At 47.6% G+C, this 23,930-nt stretch overlaps 1 protein-coding gene across 2 annotated transcripts in view; it reads right to left on the bottom strand.

Moving 5' to 3' along the window:
* Positions 1 to 23,930, bottom strand: part of LOC126998916 (solute carrier family 35 member F6-like) — a gene marked incomplete at its 3' end in the record, with an annotated part of 137,325 nt that overhangs the window by 78,320 nt on the left and 35,075 nt on the right.

Raw genomic sequence — 23,930 nt, 5'->3', positions numbered from 1 at the left:
ATAATAATAATGATAATAATAATGCTGCTGCAGTATTGCCTTGTATTTCTTTTTTTAAGGTACGGACTAGATTTTTCAGGCGCGCTTTAATAGTTTTGGGTACGGTACCGGAGGTGCGGAGGTGCGGTACCGGAACGAGTGAAAAAATTTTAGGCGCGGAAGTACAGGTACGGACTATATGTGTTTCGAGGTGCGGAGGAGCGGTACCGGACTACCCGATATCCAGTAACGCGCCCAGCTCTGCTTATTAGCATTTACTTTATGGTTCCAGTACTGAAGCTTTGATACAAATGCTGATTTTTTTTCCCTTGCTAAAATAAAATTGATTTTCTTTCCTTGTAATTCCTTATTCAGTGCATTTACATGCCCAAAAATGTCAGCTAAGTACGCAAGAAGAGCTAGCCAGGTTGATTTTCTTAACTTCTCAGCAAATATCTGCTTCTGATCAGTCAGAAACATTTCAAGTTCGGTTTTAAGAGCCCACACTCTATTCAGGACATTTCCACGTGAAAGCCACATCACTTCCGTATGGAAAAGAAGAGTTAAATTTTCAGCCTCTCCATCCTCATATAAATCACGAAACATCATCGTGTTTAGTGCATGCCCTTTTACAACATTGACAATCTTAATTACATCATTCAACACAGCTTCCACTTCTGGTTCCAAATTCTTCACAACAAATGTCTGGCGATATATCTTACAATGGATGACCTGAATATTTAGATTCTGTTGTTTGGCCAAAGCCACAAAACCATTGACGTGACCAAGCACGGCGGGAGCTCCATCAACTGATATTGCAATACAATCTTCCCACTTTAAATCAACACTTTGTCTTTTGAAGTATGCATCAAACTTATTGAACACATCAATACCACGAGTTCTCAATTCAAGAGAACATAGCAACATTTCTTCTTCAATTTCATCAGAACCCATGTATCGAACGTATACCATCAGCTGCGCATTACTACTGAGATATGTAGTCTCAACAAGTTGAATGGCAAAATCTTTACTCTCTTTTACTGAAGAAATCACTTATTCTCTCACATTTTCTGCCAAGATGGAAATTATTTCTTTAATTAATAACTTTTGCAGACAAAGGCACTGAATTCAGTTGTTTAGCTACTTTCTGCCCACACATTATTTCTGCCATTTTCACCGCTGCAGGTTTGATTAGTGTCTGAAATCAAACAATGTCACTACTGATATTTCTCCGTTTATGTAGTTTTAAAGATCCTGGGCTCCTCGATGCATTCTTTTTCCTCAACTCGCATATTCGTTTCCTTCACTTAGCACATCCACATCCATAGCACATCCATTACCCCCCAAAATTTTCAAATTTACCCCATTTGGGATAATTTACCCCTGTTCCCCGACCACTGCTTTAGATCATCCCCCATTTCAAGTATTTTAGTTGACGCAGGAGTGCAACCCTTAGACTTGCAGAGAGATGGACTTCTAATTAAGTAATGGTACAGGCTACAACGCCAACCTAACAACCCTGCCTACACCGTTGCCATAGACACCAATTTAGATATAATATACAGAAATAAACCTCTCCTACCTCGCCCCTTTGGTGTCCTTGTCCGGAATGTCATTGGGGACCTCTCACTACCATACTTCCTATAGCAGTTTATCACGTACCCCCCATCGCACCGTGGGAGTTCCCAAACACACATTTCTGCCGGTACTTCAACTTCACCAAAGCAAGCATCTCGACGTCAACTGCTCGACAGCTGTTCCTGTCCCACACAGCTAGTCACGCTACTTCTGTACTAGTTTACACGAACGGCTCCAAATCCGATGCTGGCGTTGGATTTGGAGGTGTCTTTCTAGACTTTTCCCGTTCGGGAACTTTACCTGCCCTAGCCTCAATTTTTACCGCAGAACTATCTTCCATTCTTTAAGCCATCCGCACCATCTTCACTTTGCCTGTCGATACTTTTACTGTCTACTCTGACTCACAGGCAGCCCAATCCGCAATAGAAGATGTTAGGAGCACCCACCCTATTGTTTCAGATATTTTTAGCTTGCTAGTTTTAGCAATAAGGGGTGGGCATCAGGTGACATTCTGTCGGGTTCCTGCCCACGTCTCTATGCGTGGTAATGAGGGGACCGATGAAGTGGCGCGGGCCGCTGGTTCTCGCCCTCTCTCACCGTGTGCTCTTCCATTTAGGGATTTGCATCCCACCGTGCGGTCTGCACTCCAGAGGGTGTGGCAGCGCAGGTGGGCGGTTGTCATTGCCACGACAAGATGGGGGAAGTCACAACCAGGCCTGTGCGTCCATTGTCGTATTCCCACATAACAAATCGTAAGAAGGAGACTGTCCTGGGCCCGGCTTAGGGTGGGTCATACAAGATACACACATGGCTTTCTCATGTCCCGGGGATTTCAGCCCAACTGTGATGACTGTTTGGTTCCCCCTGACTGTTTGGCACTTGTTGGTCGAGTGCCCCAGTCTGGGGGACCTGCGAGAGCGGTACTTCCCCGGTGTCGGGGCGGAGATGGGAGTTTCTCTCTCTGGTGCTTGGGGAAAAGGCACTCTTCCCGGGACGTGACATTTATGGCTTCTTACAGGAGGTTGGCGTCCTCAACCTCCTGTAGGTTTTATTTACCTTTTATTGTTGTTTTTATCATGTTTTTTAAAATTATAACCGGTTTTATATAGTTTTACAATACAATAAATTTTGTTCTAGTTTCCGCGCTATATGACCCCGCAGCTGCGGCGCCAAGACACAACGCCCCAATAATCAGTCAATCAATCCGCTGACTTCGTGGACTCAGTGCTCACCCCTCATCACTATTAGAGTAGGCCGTCTGATGATGGTGCCTGCGCCCGCCCTTTTACCCCCTAAATGTTTGCCGTGCGTGGAGTCCCGTATACTCCCCGTGCCCACTCATCTGGGAGTTGAGTCCACAGCGAGGCGTGGTGTAGTTCCCCTCGGTGGCCAACACGCTCCTTTGATGGGAGGGTTGGGGTAAGACGGGTGGGTCAGTGTGGCCCCGCTGAATCAATCGGCTGGTCGTGTGTTGGCTAGGGTCAAGCGGTCACTGCCGGGTGGGCAATCGCAACGATCCCGCGGCCGCCGTTAAAAGCCTGGCAGTGGGCGCGTATACTTCCCCATTACCCTTGGGGCTCTTGGCTGCGGTCTGGCCCCAATATCCAGGCTCCCATTGCTGGGCTCCGTGGTGTGTGGGTGGGTGGGGTAGTGAAGAAAGAAAGAAATACTCCACTACCCCGGCCTGCCTCACTTCCTGACGTCCGCCTGTACCCGGATTCTTCTAAACGGTCCTCTCTCATCGCCACCTTGGAGCCTTTCACGGCTCCTGGTGGTGCCTTTGGAAAGTTATTATCCCCTAGTGGGTCTGCTCAAGACAAGTCCATGCGACAAAAATTTCCACGGAATAGTTCACGTAAACCTGGGAACTCCCCAGTCTCCCAAATAGAAATTATGTATAGTATATATGAGCCTGTTTCATTTGAAAAATAAATCGTAGTCAAGTCTGTGGATGGCTACTTGACAAATCTTTGCAGCGCAGAATCTGAGTGATATAAATAGTCCCATGTTGCACAGAATCTAATTTTATTATATTTATACAAAGAATCATCAATCAAGAGCACTGAAGGTACAAAAATATTAAGAATTGCAATACCATTGATTAATGTGCATAAAGGCTCAATGAGGTGGGACGTATTTTATCCCACCATGCTGGTTAGGTACATTATTCCCCTTCCTATCAAAGATAAAGTAATTGTCAGAATTTTTCCTCTCAATTCCTAGATAATCAAAAATACATTTTATTTTGCTTGGCCTGTTAACAGTGATCAGAAAAAAAATTAAGATACAAAATGTTTACCGTAACTAACGGTGAATTCATATTTTTTGTAGGACTTATTTTTTCATTCTCAAGCAGGATATTTCTGGAAACACTGCTTTTTTTTTTTTTTCAAGACAGAGGCACTTCGCATACAGAACAGGTCCAACCAGTACGTACCTCTTTGGTTTTTGTGCTGCATAGAGCACACTGCCTACGAGTGGTACGTTCTGGTTGATGACTTGATTCCTTTCTCCGTATTTCCACTAGAACCGTAGGTTTTGATTACTTATCTACAAAGGAGACTCATGTGTGGCTGATCTCTTCCTCTGTACTAATCTGGTTGCCAGAAGACCTTCAACACAATGGATCTTGAATTCTTACAGTGGCATGTTGTTTTTTCAATGTCCTGTTCATTATGTATGAATCCATTACAGCAGCATCCAGGAAATAGAAAAATATGCGATGCCACCATTTCTTACTGCGGCGATCTATTTCTTGTCATTAGCTGATCAAACATGTCTACGGAGTTCATGTTCTTGTTGTAGTCAGTGACACAGAAAGGACAGGGATACAAACATTTTGAGCCATCGTTTTGCCGTCTGCTTACTTCAGACATTTCTCTTGGATCATGAAAATGTCAGTATGGTTGCATCAATTCCGGTGCTACTTGTGAGTGTTTCAGAGTCTCCACGATTAATTTTCTTGCTAGAAATGAATGTTGGCTTGTCTTTTCGCGAGGGTGTCACGGTACCACAAGCATTTTTTCCTTTTTCTTTTAAGTCTCATGAAATGTACATTTGTGAAGTAGTTATCAAAGTAAACTTTGTGTTCCTTTTCTTCAAGACCTTTTACCATTGAAGTAACTACTTTTGCACCAAGATCTTTCGTAACTTTGTTGTTGGTTACAATCAAATTTCAAACAATATCCTGATTTATATGGCAGCACCCATACCTTACACCCTCTTTTGAATGGCATCCTTAGGAGATATTGCTTCATAGAACAAAGTCATTTGAATTTAATCATAGATTCATCCACAGCAACACTACAACTAGGACGAAAGTTTCATTTTTTTTAATCAATTTTATGAATGGACGAATCTTGTAAAGCTTATCATAGTCAGGACTACATCAAAGAGTTGTCATTCAGGCGCACATTACCCAAAAGCCACCCAAAGTGGTTCACTGTCATTAGCTTGCATATGAAATCATTATGAAAGCACTGATTGGTACTCCAGTAATCACTGTAGCTTAGGAGTTTGACTATTCCCATAACTAAGTTTATTCCAACGAAAGTCATTATTTCATTTTCATCAGTTGATGCATATTTCCTTCCTTTTTGCTGAGCGTACAAATTTGTTTGAAAAACTAGATTTTCAATGATTTCCTTGGATGTAAATTTAGAACAAATGTTATATGGAGTTGGGCTTTCTATATCCAAAACTTCTTGACTAGGACCTGTTTGTGAAGTAAATTCATTAGGTGGAGTTGGCTTATTTTCCTCCATTGTATCCCAGAATTTCTATCATGAATATCACTGGATTGAACATACTGTTCATTTGTCTTCATCTCCATCGTCATCTGAAGCTCTGTAGCCTTCTAGTATATCTTCTCCATCCAAGACTTCAGTGTCATCTTCATCTTCATTGTCAACATTTGATTTAGTCTGACGGAATCTCTGTAAATTGAAGAGATATTTCTTCCTCATCCAGTTTTCTTCCTCTTAGCATTTTACCTGTAATGATGATCATATATGATGAATAGGCAGCTGATAAAAAGAATATTATATTTCACTTCAAAACACAATATTATCAGCAACAAGAAGAAAGTATAACACAATATGAAACTTACCTTAAAGTAAGGGAATTACAGGGCAAATTGTATCAGCTCGGAGGTGCAAACCTCGTCACGTGGTGTCACGTGGTGCTCTGCCACCCTGAAAAGCAACTCGGCCCCTAGAACTACTTGCGCATGCTCACGGATGACCATCCAAGACTTCTATGAGGTGGGTTAGATTTTAAACCTCTGTGCTTCTCTTACGTGGAAGCTTCTATAAGTGGGACGTTATATATCCCACTATGCGACTAGACGTGTAATGCTGACTTGCCTGATGGGCGAGCCTCCCATAACCCACTTAGCCAGGGGGTACCTCTTTGGCCGACTGGTAAAGGAGTGGCTCTCCCGTTACGCTGGTCGCGGGTTCGATCCCCGGCGCCGGCAAACCTTTCCTTGTCTGGATTAATTTATCGTGTGTTTCGTTACACGCGGTGGTCATGTGGGAGTGTAGTAAAGAGAAAATTCTGACATTTCACTGGTGGCAGCGGTGGGATCCTCTCCTGTGATTCTGTTGTGTCTCCCCGAAGGGGTAACAGGTAGAGTGATGGCCCATGCTCTCCGAAGTTCATAGAAAATGGGAACTCAACACACAGAAATTAATCTAAATGGGAAAGGGGAGACGTGTAATGCTGACTTCCCTTATGGGCGAGCCTCCCATAACCCACTTAGCCAGGGGGGTACCTCTTTGGCCGACTGGTAAAGGAGTAGCTCTCCCGTTACGCTGGTCGCGGGTTCGATCCCCGGCGCCGGCAAACCTTTCCTTGTCTGGATTAATTTCTCGTGTGTTTCGTCGCACGCGGTGGTCGTGTGGGAGTGTAGTAAATAGAAAATTCTGGCATTTCAGACGTATTAAAAAGGTGGGACAAAATATAAACAAGCATGCCCTAGAGAGATAAACGACCTCGACATTATTTAATTACACCGTTCTCTGGTCAAGGCTTGCGGCTCTGAGACCAAGATCATGCCACAAGGGGACGGGAGCTTGCTGGTTGAAGTATCGTCACCTGAGGAGAGCTCCAAGCTCCGCTCGCTTACTTCTGTTCCGGGTGCATCAGTGTCCTGCTTTCCCCATTCCACCATGAACCAATCTCGGGGTGTTTTATTTTCACTGGACCTTCGGTACTTAGAAGAAAGGTTGGTGAACGAACTCATAAACTAGAATGTGACTTCAGTGCGACGAGTGTAACGCAGAGTAGACGGAATACTCACACCTACACCAACCCTGTTCATTATCTTCAACCGTTTAGTACTGCCCAAGACTGTCAAGCTGGCGTGGCTCAATCTTAACGTGAAGCCTTAACTCCTCAACCCAAGAAAATCCTTCCACTGTCAAGCATATGGTCACGTCACCCAGACATGTCGTCGCTTGAATAATGGACTTGCAAAAGTATGTGTCTTGTGGCTTGGATAACCACGGTGACGACTGCCCTGGCCCTGTGCGATGTTACCAGTGTGGTGAGCCTCATCGTGCCTCATCAAAGGAATGTGAGCGCTATCTACTTGAAAGGGAAGTCCTTAATATACGCGGCCAGGAATGTGTGTCCCTTGCTGACGCGAAACAACTTGCCCTCAAGAAGATGTCCAGTTCAGGAATGACATACTTCGCTACCCTTAATCCCCATGCCCATCTCCGATCACAACTGCCAAGTCTGTTCCTCCCATAACCTCGATTTTGCCTCAAAAGGCAGCCTGATCCAACCAGACGCCTGCTGATGGCTTCAGTGAGCCCCATCAGAAGAAGCGCACGCGCAGTGAGGAGTCCCTTGAGGACTAAAGTGCCTTCTCCAACGCTCGCTTCTGAGTCGCTTGGAGAATCCCGGGTGCCGGCTACGGCCACCACCCCTGCACCAGTGGCTCCGGCTGACCCTCAGTCGGTGACCGCTGCAGCTGAAGGCCACGATGCGGCCCTGCCGGCGCCCGTGTCCCTCGCCTCCGCACAGTCTGTGCCGGAGGCTCCACCCGTCTCTCCCTCCCTTGCCGCTTCGTCGAGGTGGCGGAAAGATAGGGGGCGCAGGGTGAAGAAGCAACCGGCAGGAACAGGAGGCCGGGGAAAGTTAGATCTTCCCCGGCCTGTCACATCGGCCATTGGGCCGAAAAAGAACACATTAACGCTGGAGCCAACCCTCCAGAGAAAGACCGGTGTTAAAACAGGGATGTTCCACTCCGGGGGCGCCCTGAAAAAACAAAACTAAAATTCAGTCTCATACAGTGGAACTGCCGTGGGTTGCAAGGAAGCTGGGAAGAACTCCTGCTCCTAATTAAAGACTTATAGCCATAGTGTGTATGTCTCCAAGAGACACTGTTAGAAGCATACCCCCATCGTCCCCTACGCAATTACAGTGCCATATAGATTCGCCAGCTGATACCACGCAAGCTACTTCGGGTGGTACGTGTCTCTTCATGTCCAAGGACATAACCCATACTCCGCTCTCACTTAACACTCCATTGCAGGCTGTTGCTGCTCAAATAAACATAACACTTACCTACACTATAAGCTCATGTATTTCCCACCCAGTAAACCAGTCAATCAGCAAGACCTCCTGACACTGGTACGCCAGTTGCCCTCACCCTTCTTAATAGTTGGCGACTTCAACAACCGCCATACACTACGGGAGGAGTCACTGTTGCATCTGAAATTGAAGACCTAGACCTCTGCATATACTGCTCAGCACAAGCAATTACCCAGAACAAATTAGTAACAAGAAGGTGTCACAAGACCTTCCTAATAACATACTAAAGTTTCAGGATAAGAATTCGCTTCAAGGGAGGAGAGCCAAGAAAATGGCATTATCAATCATCAAATTCGTCATCATTACCATTTTTATGGCTTTTTGTTGGCTTGATGCTATTGGTTTGTTGACTGAACCATATAATGTATGTATATGGTATGCTATAATATACATTATACAGGAAATCAGTTGTAAAAGGCTTGTGATATCAGATGGATCAAGTACGCATGGTAAATATGTATGATTAGAGATGTATCTGAGTGTGTTCTGGCTGTGTGTGCACAAGGAAGCAGTGTAAGTAAGGCATTCTTCCTGACAGTCAACAGTAAATGCCTGTCAGCAGAAAGAACAGATATGCTCGGAAGCACACAAAGCTTCCTCCTGAAGTTGTATGGTGGCTTCTCATGGAAGTTGTGGGTGCTGTGTCACTGGATGAGTTGGATGAGTTCGCTACAACTGCATATCAACAGGCTCATCCTTCAAACAGGCGTCCTCATCCTTCCACTGGCAAGTTTGCGCAACAACAGTCTGCTCCTTCCAAACATCATTCCCAGAAACAGCATTCCTTCAGAGAATGGATGTGGGCAGGGATGGAGATGCTGGACCCTGGGGCCAGTTGAAACTGAATCCTAATTCAGTTGCCCTGACCCCCCTTTCCCCCTGCTCTCTGCCTCGCATGGCAGCTGCCTGTGCTGCTCAATATGATCTGGGCTGGAAAGGGTGCACTGCTCTGCGATGTGTGTTTGCCTGCTCTGCCATGTGCAAAAAAATAAAGCAAATAACAAATGCCAAAATGTGATAATGATGATGATGATGAGCAAATGAGGAATCCCCACCAAGATGATGAAACTGATTTGAAAACGACTGATAAAAAACTCCAATGCCCATTGATTTTTATTTGATTTGATATATTATTATTGATTTTGATTATTGATAATTAAATTAGGACTCTACTTCTAATTTTTTGTCTAGAAGAGCTAATCATTTCTTAGTATATTTTTTCTTACCTGGCATAGAATGTGTATATTCAGGTGTGTATATTCAGTTGTTGTTTTGTTTTGATTTTGTTTTTTTTTGTTTGAAATTCATTTAAAAAAAAAATAATAAAAAAAAGTTTAAGTCCTTGCCCCAAATGCCATAAATATATAGACTAATTGTTTGACTTTTTTCTTGACTTGTTTGGGAAATGAAATAACTCTAACTCTGGCTTTGGCTTTGGACGCCATCTTCTTTCTCAAAAAAACCTTAACCAGGTTCTTCTTTTTTTTTTAGTTATTAGGAAAGGTCTTTCTGAGTCTTTCTGAAAATTTCAGCTTGTTACTAATTTGTTCCGGGTGAAAAGCTAATACTCCTGGACTAATACTGAACACCGGTCATCCAACACTCTACCATATGCAAACCAACACACGGTCAATTATTGACCTCTCACTCAGTTCCCCCGATGCATACCTGGACTTCAGGTGGGAAATATCAGAGGATTTACATGGCAGCACCACTACCCCATCTTCATCTTCCATTCCACTTTTCAACCGTCACATCGTTTACCGCGTTGGAAATTAGATCGAGCGGACTGGAAGCTTTTTCGGACCATGACTCACATGGAGACATCAATTGATGACTTCGAGATAACCAAGGATGCAGTTACCTGTTTCATGGCGCATATTCACCTGGCGGGAGAACTTACAATCCCACAGACAACGGGAAATACACCACGCCGTCCTGTGCCATGGTGGTCTGACGAGTGCGGGCAGACAGTGGCTTGCCGTCGCCGTGCCTTCAACCGCTACAAGAGGGACAGGACAGAGTTTCATAACATCGCCTACAAGAATGCACGAGCACAATTACACCGGTCCTTGAAAAAAGCACGACGGTCCTCGTTTGCCAGTTATGTATCCTCACTAAACTCACATAATAGCAGGAAAGTTCTCATCGAGCCCACCACCTGCACTTAAAATCAACAATAACATAATAGCAGGGAGCGCCGAAGTCACCGACGTCATAGCCAGTGCATTTGCTGCTGTGTCTAAGCGAGACTCTTGACCTGCCGAAGTACGCCGGCACTTGGAAGAACAGGAGAGACGCCAGCTGGACTTTTCATCCCTCAACACTGAAATATACAACGTTCCCTTCTCCATGCGGGAACTACAATCATCACTTTCCAGCTGCAACGGCACGTCGCCGGGCCCCGATAATATCCCATATGCCATGATCAAACACCTTAGTCCTACCACCACGACCCTGTTGCTCCAAATACACAACAACGTCTGGCAGACTCGCATCATGCCAAGTGGGTGGCACAAAGCCATATTACTTCCCATCCGTAAACCTGGGAAGGATGGTCCACAACCCTTACACTACCGACCCATTGCTCTAACATCCTGCCTATGCAAACTCCTGGAAATGATGATATATTTTCACCTAGTACCCCATCTAGAGAGCAATGGCCACCTGTCTCCTTACCAGTCAGGGTTTCAGAAGATGAGAATAACGGTAGACACCCTCGTGCGTCTTAAGTCAGCTATCTGCCGCTCGTTTGCAGACAGACAACACATGGTGTGCATCTTCTTTGACTCGAGAAGGCTTACGACGCGACATGGAGATATGAGGTATTGAAGCAGCTTCATGACGTTGGTCTCCGTGGACGGATGCCAAAGTTTATTGAGGGATTTCTTGGAGAACGGACCTTCCGCATCAGAGATGGTACGTCCTTCTCACCATCCCATGAACAGCAGGAGTTCCCCAAGGAAGCGTCTTGATTGTAACCCTCTTTGCCGTAGCCATAAATGATATTATAACATAGTCTCTGACGGGATGTCGTCCTACCTCTACATCGACGACCTGTCACTCTGGTACTCGGCGTCTTGGATGTCCAGCGCAGAGCGAAGACTGCAAAATGCCATCGCTAGGACATCAAGATGGGTGGAGAAACATGGCTTTCGATTCTCACTTTCTTTCTAAGTCGGTTGCCATGCACTTTTGTCGCCTGAGAGGCCACCATCCAGCCCCTGATCTCATCATGCGCGGTTCACATCTACCTATTGTGGAAGAACACATGTTCTTGGGACTCGTCGTCCATAGGCGCCTCACGTGACTTCCACACCTAAAAGACTTAAAAACAAAGTGCATGAGATCGCTCGATCTCTTTCGTGTTCTGTCATACACTTCTTGGGGCGATGACCGCACAATACTCCTACGCCTTTACCAGGCACTCATCGGGTCGAGACTGTCCTACGGCTGCGAATTATACATATCGGCAACAACCGCCCGCCTCCGAGCACTTGAGGCAGTCCATTACGCTGCAGTCCGACTGTCAACAGGTGCCTTTAGATCAGCCCCCATAACAAGCCTTCTAGTTGACGCGGGATTGCCTCGTCTGGACATACATAGAGCTGGACTTCTAATTAAGTACTGGTACAGACTACATCGCCGACATAACAACCCTGCCTACATCGTTGCCCTAGACACCAATTTAGATACAATATATAGAAACAAACATCTCTTACCTCGCCCCTTTGGTTTCCGTGTCCGGAATGTCATTGGGTATCTCCCGCTACCATACTTCCCAATAGCAGTTTATCAGATACCCCTCAAAACACCGTGGGAGTTCCCAAATACACATTTCTGCCGTTACTTCAACTTTAACAAAGCAAGCACCTCGACGGCATCTGCTCGACAGCTTTCCCTGTCCCACACAGCTAGTCACGCCACTTCTGTACCAGTATACATGGACGGCTCCAAATCCGATGCTGGCGTTGGATTTGGAGCTGTCTTTCCAGACTTTTCCCCCGTCGAAGTGGGGTCACCTTGTCGTGGTGACGGGGCTTGAAGCGAGGTCGGCGGCACCACCTACCGTGGTGGCTTGCCTACCTCGATAGGGTTCGATGTCCGCTGACCTCGTGGACCATGTACTCTCCCCTCATCACCGGTAGAGGAAGCCTACTTGTGATGTTGAGTGCGCCCGCCCTTTTACCACCTAGGGCAGGGCTATTGTCTCCACATATGTTTGCCGTGCGTGGCGTGCCGTATACTCCCAGTGCCCTCCCATCTGGGAGTTGAGCCCACCGCGGGGCGGGGTGTAGTTCCCCTCGGTGGGCAACACGCTCCTTTGGTGGGAGGGTTGGGATAAGACGGGTGGTTCAGTGTGGCCCCACTGAATCAATCGGCTGGTCATGCGTTGGCTAGGGTCAGGCGGTCACTGCCGGGTGGGCGATCACAACGGTCCCGCGGCTGCCGTTAAACGCCTGGCAGTGGCAGCATATACTTCACCATTACCCCTGGGGCTGTTGGGTGCGGTCTGGCCCCAACATGCAGCCTCCCTTTGTTGGGCTCCGTGGTGGGTGGGGGTGTGGGGAAGTGAAAGATAATAATTGTGTATGGGTAAAAATAGTTTGCCTCGGCCTGCCTCTCTCTGGCGTCCGCCTGTCCCCGGAAACTCCCACACGGTCCTCTCTCATCGCGACCTAGGAACCTTTCACTGCTCCTCGTGGTGCTTCTCGGAAGTCACTAACCCTTAAAGGGTCTACCCAAGACAGGTTTGTGCGACAAAAAGGTCCACGGAATAGTTCCAGAAACCTGGGAACTCCCCAGTCTCCCAAATAGAAGTTATGTCGGGTATATATGAGCCTGTTTCATATGAAAAGTACATTGTTGTCAATTCAGTACATGGCTGCTCGATATATGACCTCGATATTTTTTATGTTCACCGCTCTCTGGTCAAGGCTTGTGGCCGTGAGCCTAAGGTTATGCCACAAGGGGACGGTAGCTTGTTGGCTGAAGTTTCGTCACCTGAAAAGAGCTCAAAGCTTCGCGCCCTTACCTCTGTTCCTGGTGCATCAGTTTCCTGTTCTCCCCATGCCTCCAAGAACCAATCTCGGAGAGTTGTCTTTTCACGGGACCTTCTCCGTTACTCAGAGGAGAGGTTGGTGAACGAACTCAAACACTACGATGTTACATCAGTGAGAAGAGTTCAACGAAAGGTAGACGGAGTATTCACACCTGCACCAACCCTGTTTATTACTTTTAACCGACTAGTATTGCCCAAGACTGTCAAGCTGGCCTGGCTACATTTGAATGTGAAGCCCCATGTCCCGAACCCAAGAAGGTGCTTTCACTGCCAAGCGTATGGTCACGTCACCCAGACCTGTCGGCGCTTGAAAAATGGCATTGCAAAAATGTGTGTGTCCTGTGGCATGGATAAACACGGTGACGACTGCCCTGGCCTTGTGCGTTTTTACCACTGTGGTGAGCCTCATCCTGCCTCATTAAAAGACTGTGAGCGCTTCCACTTTGAAAAAGAGGTACTCACTATACGCAACCAGGAAAGGGTGGCCTTTTCTGAGGCGAAGCAGCTTGCCCTCAACAAAATGTCAGGATAAGAAATGCCATACGCCGCTGCCCTCAATGCCCATGCCAATCGCTGATCTGCCACTGCCAAGTCTGTTGCTTCCACAACCTCAGGTTTGCCTGAAAAGGCCGTCTTATCCAACCAGACGCCTGACGCCTGCTGATGGCCGCAGTGAGCCCTTCAGCAGAAGCGCACGTGCAACGAGGAGTCCCTCGGGGACACCCCTCCTGCTAAAGTGCCTTCACCAGCGCCCGCTTCTGGGTCGTTGGAAGAACCCCGGCCGGCACCCCTGCATCAGTGGCCCCGGCTGACCCTCATCCGGTGACTGCTGCTGCCCAGGGTCACGGTGTGGTTCTGCCGGCGCCCGTGCCCTCCGCCTCCGCAAAGTCTTTGCCGGGGGCTTAACCCGTGTCCTTGCCCGTGCCCTTGCCGCTCCGTCAGAGTGGGTAAAGGTGAGGGGGGCAGTGTGAGTAAGCTAGTGACAGGAGCGGGAGGCCGGGGAAATTTAGGTGTTCCCCGGCTTCTTACATCGGCTACTGGACCGAAAAAGAGCACACTAGCGCTGGGGCCGACCCTCCAGCGAAAGCCTGGTACTCCGACAGGGAGGTCTCTCTCCGGGGCCGCCCTGAATAAACAAAGATAAAATTCAACATCGTTCAGTGGAACTGGCGCGGGTTGCGAGGAAGCTGGGAGGAACTCCAGCCCCTAATTAGGGGCTCCCAGCCATAGTGTCTGCCTCCAGGAGACACTGTTGGGAGCATACGCTCATCCTCCCTCACGCAATTACAGTGCCATATATGTACTCTCCAGCAGATCCTACTCAAGCTCCTTCGGGAAGTACGTGTCTATTCATATCCAACGACATGGCACACACTCCGCTCTCACTTAACACTCCATTGCAGGCTGCTGCCTCTCAAATCCACATAACACGAACCTACACTATATGCTCCCTGTATCTTCCACCCAGTGCATCAGTCAATCAGCAAGACCTCTTGACACTGGTACGCCAATTGCCCTCACCCTTCTTACTAGTTAGCGACTTCAACAGTCGCCATACACTGTGGGAGGATACTATAAGCAACCCAAGAGGAGTCACTGTTGCATCTGTAATTGAAGACCTAGACCTCTGCATACTGAACACCGGTCATCCAACACACTACCATATGCAAACCGACACACGGTCAATTATTGACCTCTCACTCAGTTCCCCCGATGCATACCTGGACTTCAGGTGGGAAATATCAGAGGATCTACATGGCAGCGACCACTACCCAATTCTCATTCCACTTTCCATTTTCCAAAGAAAATATCTGGTAAATTTTGTGTCCCTTCATCCCCTGTTCTGTCAAACACTGGTGCCACAGTTACTGATCCTGTGCGGGTTGCTGACCTCCTCGCAGATCACTTCGCTAGGGTGTCAAGAAAGGACCCTACATCACCTTTTGCGCAAGACCGTCGGCACGCAGAAACTTGCGGGATCAATTTTACCTCTCATGGGGGTGAATCTTATAATGTCCCCTTTTCTCACTCTGAGCTCCAGTTGGCTTTAATGCAGTGTCATGATTCTTCACCGGGGCACGATGAGGTGCCATACGCTTTTTACGCCACCTGTCTCACGAAACACTTTCCTTTTTGCTGGCGTTGTATAATAAAATTTGATATACCGGTGATTTTCCTGCCTCATGGGTTGTAGCTGTAGTTATTCCCATCCTAAAACCTGGGAAGGATCCTTCACTCTCTACAAACTATCGCCCTATCTCTCTGACAGCTTGCATGTGCAAGATATTGGAAAAGATGATAAATGACCGTCTTATGTGGTACTTGGAGAAGGGAAATCACCTGTCACCAGTTCAGTATGGTTTTAGAAAAGGGCGTTCTACCTCGGACACCCTGTTGTCGCTAGTCTTCTATTTGTGCAGCCTTCGCATCTAGTCAGCACCATATCACGGTCTTTTTTGATCTTGAGAAGGCGTATGACACGACCTGGCGTCATGGAGTTTTACTTAGTCTGTATGAGTTTGGCCTTCGGAGCATTCTACCTATTTTTATTCAGAATTTTATATCTAACCGGTTTTTAAGGGTACGTATTGGAAACGTGTTGTCTGCAGCTCATCTACTTAAAGAAGGTGTGCCACAGGGAAGTATCCTCAGTGTCACACTCTTCGCTGTGGCTATCAACGGTGTTATCGGTGTAATTCCTGAAGGGGTTCGTGGATCCCTGTATGTTGATGACCTTTCGATCTCGTTTTCTGCTTCAAGAATGCCGTTAATTGAACGAAGGTTGCAGCTGACATTCAATAGAACTTCCCGGTGGGCTGAAAGTCGAGGCTTTCGATTCTCAACTGCGAAAACTGTAGTAGTGCATTTTTGTCGTATTAGTGGTGTTCATCCTGACCCTGACTTGTACCTTCATGGCCGTAGAGTTTCTTGCGTGGAGGAAACTCGGTTCCTTGGTCTAACATTTGATCGACGACTGACGTGGGTACCTCACCCCAGATACATAAAGGCAGCTTGTACGAAGGCCATGTCTATCTTGAGAGCACTAGCCCACACCTCCTGGGGGGCTGACCGTCAAACTCTCCTCCTCCTGCATAGGTCTCTTATTCTCTCCAAGCTGGAATATGGATGTGAGGTTTATTCTTCCGCTACGGAGGCCCACATCCGTATTTTGGACTTTGTACACCATGCTGGTGTTCGTCTGGCCACTGGGGCGTTCCGGTCGTCCCCAATCCCCAGCATGCTTGTAGATGCTGGCGTCCTCCCCTTAGACTTGCGTCGCCAATCCTTGATGATGCGATGCTGGTATCGTGTCCATCGTCTCCCAGACTGTGTCTTGTGTAACTATCTCCGGCGATTCCCGTTTTCCGCTTTTTGACGCCCGACCTAGTTACCCTAAACCTTTCGGATACAGAGTTGCATCAGTAATGTCAGAGCTGTCTGTCCCCTCTTCGCCTATCTGTCCCCATCGGGTTCCCAGGATAGACTACTGGCAATTCCCACAAGTGTCAGTCTGCAGTCCAGCTATATAGAGAGAATAAGAACTCCATTCCCGTTGAACAGTCGCATGCTTTATTTTTAGAGCATGCATCTAGCCATACGGGTTCAATTCCAGTGTACACGAACGGATCAAAGACTGGAGGTGTTGGTTTTGGTGTGGTCTTCCCTTCCTTTTGTCGTGGGGGCAGCTTTCCTGGTGTCGCCTCAGTTTTTACTGCAGAGCTGTCTGCCATTGTGCTTGCTCTGCAGTTAATTTTTACTCGCCCTCCATCCTCTTTTAAAATTTCTAGTGATTCACGGAGTCCTCTTCTAGCGCTAACGTCTTCTAACTCTCATAAACACAATCCTTTAATCTTATCAAATTTAGAGTGGTTGTACCTCCTCGAACGTCGTGGCTATGAAATAGGATTTTGTTGGGTCCTGGCCCATTTTGGGGTAGTGGGGAATGAGCGGACGGACAGGCTTGCTAAGGAGGCGGCGGCCCGCGGTGCCCCGCCCTTCCCACTACCCTTCAAATATTTATTTTCCTCTGTTCGCCTTGCCGTTCAGGCGGTGTGGCAGCGGAGGTGGGAGGCTCTAGTTGCCACCACAGAGATGGGGGAAGTAACCACCTCGGCCATCCTGCCTTAGAGTTACGCCGAAGTGCGAGGTCGCCGACATCAATCAGCACTGACCCGCCTTCGGACGGGCCACACTCGACTGACCCAAGGATACCTCATGTCCGGAGATGTTGTACCATAATGTGATGACTGCCTGGTCCCCTTGACTGTGCGGCACTTGATGGTCGAGTGCCCCAGTCTGGGGGACTTGCGAGAACGGTATCTCTCCCGGTGCCGGGGGATGGACGGTACCTACCGTCTCGCTCTGGTCCTAGGAGAGAAGTGCCCCGGACATAAGGTAATAACTTTTATGGAGGAGGTTGGCCTCCTCTCTCAACTGTAATTTTTTTTTTTTTAATTTGGCTTACCTATATAAAGGTCGTTTATAATAGTGATACAGGAAACATGACCTCGATGTTGCGGCGCCATGAATGACAACATCAATCATTCATTCACATGGCAGCGACCACTACCCGATCTTCATCTCCCATTCCACTTTCCCACCGTCACCTCGATTGCCACGTTGGAAATTATATCGAGCTGACTGGGAGGTTTTGAGACCATGACTCACACGGAGACATCAATTAATGACTTCGAGACAACCGAGAATGCAGTTACCTTTCTTACGGCGCACATTCACCGGGCGAGAGAACTCACAATCCCACAGACAACGGGAAATGCATCACGTCGGTTTGTGCCATGGTGGTCTGACGAGTGCAAGCAGGCAGTGGCTTGCCGACGCCGGGCCTTCAACCGCTACAAGAGGCAGATGACAGAGTTCAACCACATCGCCTACAAGAAAGCACATAGCACAAGCACGCCGGACACTAAAAGAAGCACAACGGTCCTCGTTTGCTAGCTATGTATTATCACTTAACTCACAGACGCAATTGACACAGGTGTAAAAGAGACTACACAAAATAGCATTAAAGTTCCCATTGAGCCCACGACCTGCACTTAAGATCAACAATAACATATTAGCACGGAGCGCCGAAGTCTCCGACGTCATAGCCAGTGAATTTGCTGCTGTATCTAAGCGGAACTTTTGACCTCCCGAAGTACGCCGGCACTTGGAAGAACAGGAGAGACTCCAGTTAGACTTCTCATCTCTGAACACTGAAATATACAACGTTCCATTCTCCATGAGAGAACAACAATCAGCTATTTCCCACTGCAACGACACGTCGCCGGGCCCCGATAATATCGCATATGCCATGAGCAGACACCTTAGTCCTACCACCACGACCCTGCTGCTCCAAATATACAACAAAGTTTGGCAGACTGGCATCATACCAAGTGGATGGCGCAAAGCCATTGTACTCCCCATCCGTAAACCTGGGAAGGATGTTTCACAGCCCTTACACTACCGATGAATTGCTCTAACATCCTGCCTATGCAAACTCCTGGAGAACTCCGCTTAGTACACCATCTAGAGATCAATGGCCACCTGTTTTCTTACCAGTCAGGGTTTCGGAAGACGAGATCAATAGCAGACGCCCTTGTGCGTCTTGAGTCAGCCATATGCACAACACATGGTATGCATCTTCTTTGACCTCGAGAAGGCTTACGACACGACATGGAGATATGGGATACTAAAGCAGCTACTTCTGTACCAGTATACGGACGGCTCCAAATCCGAGCTGTCTTTCCAGACTTTTTCTGTTCTGGAACTTTACCTGCCCTAGCCTCAATTTTTACCGCAGAACTATCTGCCATTTTTTGGCAATTCGCACTATTTTCCCTTTACCTATCGATATTTTTACTGTGTACTCTTGACTCACAGGCAGCCCTGTCCGCAACAGAAGATTTTAGGTGCACCCACCATATCGTTTTAGATATTCTTAGCTGGCTAGTTTTAGCAAAAAGGCGTGAGCATCAGGTGACCTTCTGCTGGGTACCTGCCCACGTCTCTGTGCGTGGTCATGAGGAGGCCAATTAGGTGGCGCGGGCCGCTGCTTCTCGCCCTCCCTCACAGTGCGCTCTTCCATTTAGGGACTTGCATCCTGCCGTGCGGTCTGCACTCCAGAGGGTGTGGCAGCGCAGGTGGGCGGCTGAGATTGCCACGACAAAGATGGGGGAAATCACAACCAGGGTATTGCACCCCTAGTCGTATTCCCATATAAAAAGTCGTAAGAGGAAGACTGTCCTGGCCCGCCTTAGGGTGGGTCACAGTAGATACACACATGGCTTCCTCCTGTTCCTCATTGTTTGGTCCCCCCGACTGTTCGGCACTTGCTGGTCGAGTGCTCCGGTCTGGAGGACCTGCGAGAGCGGTACTTCCCCCGGTGACGGGGCGAAGATGGGAGTTTCTCTCTCTCTCTGGTCCTGAGGGAGAAGGCACTTTTCCCGAGACATGACGTTTACAGCTTCCTATAGGAGGCTGGTGTCCTCAACCTCCTGTAGGTTTGATTGACCTTTTATTGTTGTTTTCTATCATGCTTTTAATTTTTAATTGGTTTTGTATAGTCTTAAAATAAAAGTTATTAGCGTGTCGGCGCGGCGCGGGTTCGCGTCACGCACGCCGCCACAAGCTGGGACTTTTCAGTCATCGCCGAGTGGCCTAAGACTACCCTCAACACATGCTGTCCTGAAGATCACCCATTAACCCGGACTCTAGATTTTCTCTCGAGAGAAAGGATAAAAAAATGAGCTCGGGGGGCAGCAGGAGCCAAGTTACATGGCGCCATTATAAACACTTGCCTGCGCAATAACGGGATGGGGTCGATCATAATGCTTCACCAAGTAACCCTACAGGCGCCATGGGCAGAAACGTAAAAAAAAAAAAACATTGTATGTAATTTCAGCAGTAAGGAAAGATAGATGTAGAAAGACATAAATGAAAGAATTTGACCGAGCAGGGTGTCAGCACGGAAGCGCAGTTTGAAAAGAGAATAGTAGGCACTCCATCGGCCCATAAGCCCTCTGAGGATTGACGCTAGAGAGGGCATAGAAAATATCATTCTTAAGAATTTTAATAGCAGCCATAGTGGAGTCAGAGAGAGGAGGAGTTGGAAGAATATATAGCTTAAGGACAACAAAAAGTAAAAAAAAAAAAAATAACGCTTCTCCCCGCTCCCATAATAGACAGAAGTAAAGAGTGGCCAAAAGAGAGGTAAGGCTGTTCCAGAGTTTACCAGTGAAGGGGATGAAAGAATGGAGATGCTGGTTAACTCTTGCATAAGGGGTTTGGACAGTATTGGGATGAGCATCAGTAGAAAGTTGTGTGCAGCGGGGCCGCAGAAGGAGGGGGGGGGGGCATGCAGTTAGCAAGTTCAGAAGAGCAGTCAGCATGAAAATATCGATAGAAGATAGAAAGAGATGCAACATGGCGGCGGAATATAAGAGATAGAAGGCTGTCTGTAAGAGGAGGAGAGCTTATGAGACAAAGAGACTTAGACTCCACTCTGTCCAAGAGAACTGTGTGAGTGGAGTTCCCCCACACGTAAGATGCATACTCCATAATAGGGCGGCAAGGCCCTTATAAATGGAAAGCATCTGTGCTGGGGTGAAGAACTGGCGGAGACGATACAGAACGCCCAACTTCGAGGAAGCTGATGTAGTGAGAGAGGAGATGTGAAGTTTCCAGTTGAAATTTTGAGCTAAGGATAGACCGAGGATATTAAGTGTTGAAGATGACAGCTGAGTGTTGTCGAAGAATAGGGGATAGGTGTTTGAAAGATTGTGTCGATTTGATAGGTGGAGAAATTGAGTTTTTAATCCGTGGGATGCTACACCGCCCTATTGGGCGGATGGAGAGCAGGTGCGAGCCAGCCCATTTTGGCCACAAGTGTTTTAGCTATTTTTGACGAATTTATTATTAAGGAGACACCTAGCAACTTAACTTGACCTATGCCGAGGGCAGGTGAGACAGCAGGTCATTCTCCTCCTCCCCCTCTTTTTCCTCCTTCCACTCTTTCTCTTATAATCCCCCTAATGATTTTCCTACTCCACCTCCTCTCTCTCTCTCTCTCTCTCTCTCTCTCTCTCTCTCTCTCTCTCTCTCTCTCTCTCTCTCTCTCTCTCTCTCTCTCTCTCTCTCTCTCTCTTCAATGGACATTATACACCTTTACGTTGTTACTTTATGTGTGCGTGTGTGTGTGTGAGAGAGAGAGGTGGAGGCGGGGCTGTGGAGAAGGAATGGGAATTATAAATCCCTTTAGAGGCGGAAGGAAGGGAGGGAGGGAAGAGGGGGAGATAAGGACGTGGTGCAGAGAGGAATTTACTGTGTGTGTGTGTAACAAAAACGAGAGAGAGAGAGAGAGAGAGAGAGAGAGAGAGAGAGAGAGAGAGAGAGAGAGAGAGAGAGAGAAACTCCCTTCCGTCACACACACACACACACACACACAAACAGACAAACAAACATACAACTTCACCCCTTCAAAGAATCCCAGAACACCTGTTTGGGCAACTACATCCAAAAAGATCTAACTGCCTTGCTAATCTCTTAATTGTTTTTACTGCTGCCGCTAGGCATATAGGCGTAAACGAGCCCGGTATTTTCAGCCGTAACGACTTGAGATACTTGTCATGTCAGATACTTGTCATGTCAGATACTTGTCATGTCTAGCTATCAGCTTTATCTTATGACTAAAATAACCGATTACATTCACTGTTTTATTGAAAAAATAATAACTGTCGTCTGCACATTCATGAAACCAATCCGTTAATATGGAATGAGTACCGATTTGAAATGGTCATTCTGAGGCTAATATACGTATGCCGCATTGCTGGACTTTTTTCTTGAGAACGGTCTCGCAGCTTACGGGTTAAAGCCCCTCTCACACTGGAGACGATAACGATGCGATTCGTGAGTTCCCCATACCAAACAGAAAATACTCGGACCGTAGCGGTTCCGCAGCGTTTTTAGCAAATTTGAATGCGACACGAAATCCACGAGATGCTTGCGGTGGTGACTTGGTTCCCACGCGAAACCTCTTTGTTATGTTTGTCATTCGCCGCGATGGTGAGCAGAACCACGGTTGTGGCGGTTCTCGTGCGGTGGAGGTGATAATGCGCCACGGTACTTGCGGAAGCGGTGCGAATGCGACTCAACAGCTTGCGGTCGCGACGAGACTAAGTGGAAGGGCACTCGACACGCTTCATCAGTTCAAATCGCGGCGTTCAAGGGTCAACATCATCCAGTTTCCATCAACAGCATGAGTTCCAGAGGGAAATCCGGGAGAAAAGTAGTTATAATATTGCCATACTGGCTTGTTTTTCCGGGGCAATGGCGCGTGGGGCGGGGCGGAAAAAACAGCCGTAGTGGCGGCTGTCATACCGGCTTGTTTTGGCGGGGCAAGGGAGCGTGGGGCGGGGCGGAAAAACACGTGGGGCGGAGGGCGGAAGGACATCCGTAGTATCCTGCGCCATACCGGCTTGTTTTGGCGGGGCAAGGGAGCGTGGGGCGGGGCGGAAAAACACGTGGGGTGGGGGGCGGAAGGACATCCGTAGTATCCTGCGCCATAGCGGCTTGTTTTGGCGGGGCAAGGGAGCGTGGGGCGGGGCGGAAAAACAGCCGTAGTGGCGGCTGTCATACCGGCTTGTTTTGGCGGGGCAAGGGAGCGTGGGGCGGAGGCGGAAAGACTTCCGTAGTATCCTATGTCATAGCGGCTTGTTTTGGCGGGGCAAGGGAGCGTGGGGCGTGAAAGAGAGTGATCGGCAGTGACATGCTATGGGGAGGGAGCGAGGGATGTGCTATGGTGCGGTTGGTGGGAGGTGACGAGTCCGGGAGCGGCGAGACATGGGCTGCGCCATGCCTCGTTCTGTCTAAGAGGGAGCGTGTAGGGTGAAGTAGTGACGCCATGCTGAGATGCTATACTTAACAGTTACGCCTTTGTTACCTGTTAGCTTTGCATACACACACACACACACACACACACATACACACACATGGTAAATCAGAGTTTGAGATTAATCAAGTACACAAAGTTATGTTGAGTGCATTGAAACTCTGTCTTTGAGAAAGAAAGTATAGTAACTGTATCTTTTTATTTGGGGAAGATGATGTATAAGTAACCACGCACATGTTAAACATAGAGTTTGAGGTTAAGCATACACGTTAAGTACACAAAAAACACAAAGTTATGTTGAGAAAAGGAGAGAAGAGGAGAAAAGGAGAGGAAGAGAAAGAAAGGAGAAAGGGAAAAGAAAAGGAGAAAGAGAGGATAAAAGGAGAGAGAGAAAGAGAGAGAGAAAGGAGAGAGAGAGAGAGAGAGAGAGAGAGAGAGAGAGAGAGAGAGAGAGAGAGAGAGAGAGAGAGAGAGAGAGAAGACGAAGATGAAAAAGGACAAAGAGAAAGGAAGAAAAAGAAATTATATGAATGACGGGGAGTTGGCTTATGGGAGCACGTGCAAACACTGTCACAGTTGAAAATATAGTATGGAAGATGGCGATGATGGGAAAGTCGTTACGTAAAATTCGCTACACACCTGCTTCCGCCCTTCACCCCCCCCACCCCACCCTCCTCTAGCAGATGTGTTAGGTATCTCCCACTCTCCCGCGTTAGGCGAACAAAGCTGAGCCCTGGTGGGGAACGGCTTAACGTCACGGTGTTGACTCGTCTCTGTTGCGGGATGATGGTATATTTCTCGTGAGAATGAGAAGCAATGCTT

Source organism: Eriocheir sinensis, chromosome 2, assembly GCF_024679095.1.
Source record: "Eriocheir sinensis breed Jianghai 21 chromosome 2, ASM2467909v1, whole genome shotgun sequence".
NCBI classification, from domain to species: Eukaryota; Metazoa; Arthropoda; class Malacostraca; order Decapoda; family Varunidae; genus Eriocheir; species Eriocheir sinensis.
This window is presented reverse-complemented; position numbering and strand designations above follow the sequence as displayed.